Consider the following 2,073-nt stretch of genomic DNA (forward strand, 5'->3'; position numbering starts at 1 on the left):
CCGTAATGATTGTAAAGTTTTTCTTGGATATTCAATGCAATTAAAAAACAAAAGACTTCTGTAATGTCTTGTTCTTTTGAAATATCATTTTTTCTCTAGGGTTTTACCTAATGTTATTTGCAAAATGCTAGAGTCCAAAGTATGCTAGATGGTCAGAGTATTACTTTTGGATCTAGAGCAACATGCAAAGGTGGATACATTAATTGGTGGTTCAGGTGTCTATAATGGCAGAGACTTGAAATCCCAACAATGCCAGCTTTTATGGAAGTGATCTACTTCAGTTTTTGCTAAAAAGCTAAGGTTCTGTCTAGTACACTAGCATCACACTGGTTTATGACCATGATAAAAGTGTTATTTTTCCTGAAAAGACTATTTTGCTATATAAGGCATCTTGTAAGAGCATCTTCTGTCACTGCAGTGGTCTGATTGTTGCAATTGCCCTTTGGTTCATAATACTACTCCTTTCAGCTTCACTGATTTAACTGACCCTAATGACTTACAGTTTGTTTGTTAATGGAAGTAATAACAGCAACTACTCTGCAATCACTGGCACAAACAACGAATTGGCAAAGAAATCGACGAGGATGGGATTCGAACCCACGCGTGCAGAGCACAATGGATTAGCAGTCCATCGCCTTAACCACTCGGCCACCTCGTCACATCCACGCGTAACAGAAAAATGGAAGGAATTCCTAAAACAACCCTGCTAACCCCAACGTGTTTTTTTTTTTGTTTTCTTTTTCTTAATCATTATTACACCTGTTACACAACGCGTGACCAGACAGATCCAATCACCTGACATATATCATGTTCTGTGTTCTGTTACCTGTTCTTTAAAAAGTACTTTAAAAAATAACACTCATTCATGTAGCATCTTGGTTTAAACCCAACGGATGGCTAAATATAAATGAGTTGCTTGAAAATACGCAATTCGTTCGAAAACTACCTGATACATCGACCTAAGAATGGTCTACAGCAGGAGAACGAACATTCAACAAAAATCAGAGCTGCCCCCTTACCGCTTAACTCAGTCTCGAACGAAAATACCAGCTGCGGAATTATGTGGCCTGCTCAATGCGATTAGTCTCTTTGAAATTCGATTGTTTCCAGTCAAATTGTGGACGACACGTTTTATGGTCATGACAACCATAAGCAATGACAACATTACCATTATAGGCTATAACGTTATTTAGCCAGTAGGTGCCAGTGTTGGCCCATTACTGAAATAACACACACACGGACACACACACACACACACACACACACACACACACAGAGGGAGAGAGAGAGAGCTGTTCAGCTGTTCGGAGTTAACTTTAAGATGATGCCCTTCCTGTAGGCTAATGCGACTTCTTCGGCTTTTTAACCCCCCCCCCCCCCCCACACACACACACACACACACACACACACACACGCGCGCGCGCGCGTAGATGTAGCTGACTTTGAAACACTGACGGACGTTTTCCAAGATAAACACACATACACACACACACACACACACACACACACTCGAAGATATATCCGATTTTCAAACAATAAGGGATGTTTCCCAAGAACAGAGATAAACGTTAAAATGGTACAAAATCACTACTTGCTCAGTAGTCCAACACCTCTCATTTATTCACATGCAAGGCTCCTGATCCCCAGAGCCCCCTCGAGTTTCATTATCCTAGACTAGCAAACCGAGCAGGACTTTCACGATGAATAGACCGTTTGTTCGAGGAGAATATTGTGTGCGAGCACACAGATGGGGGTGGGATAGAAGAGCTCGGTGTGCTTGTTGTAAGCGATGACAAACTCTGAAGTTCTTGACATTGCTTCAGTCTCACTGATAGAAGAAGAAGAAGAAGACGAAGAAGAAAGGCGCGTATACTATTACCAAACAATGTGTCCTTGTCCACCTATTTTCAGACCTGTATATTTATAATTGTCAGACTAATTATCTTTACTGCTTTTTATTCTGGGGATAAATTGAACCTAAAGTACAACATTTTGACCAATATAATAATATGATTCCAGTTAGTACTAGCGATTTCACTGGCCACACACAGTCACACTATAATATATCGATAG

At 40.5% G+C, this 2,073-nt stretch overlaps 1 non-coding gene across 1 annotated transcript; it reads right to left on the reverse strand.

Moving 5' to 3' along the window:
• Positions 1-576: 576 nt before the first annotated feature.
• Positions 577-658, reverse strand: trnas-gcu (transfer RNA serine (anticodon GCU)). Its single transcript has one exon. It is a non-coding gene; the product is annotated as a tRNA-Ser (tRNA).
• Between the last annotated feature and the right edge of the window lie 1,415 nt (positions 659-2,073).

This window comes from Chanos chanos, chromosome 7 (assembly GCF_902362185.1).
Source record: "Chanos chanos chromosome 7, fChaCha1.1, whole genome shotgun sequence".
In the NCBI taxonomy this organism is placed as follows: Eukaryota; Metazoa; Chordata; class Actinopteri; order Gonorynchiformes; family Chanidae; genus Chanos; species Chanos chanos.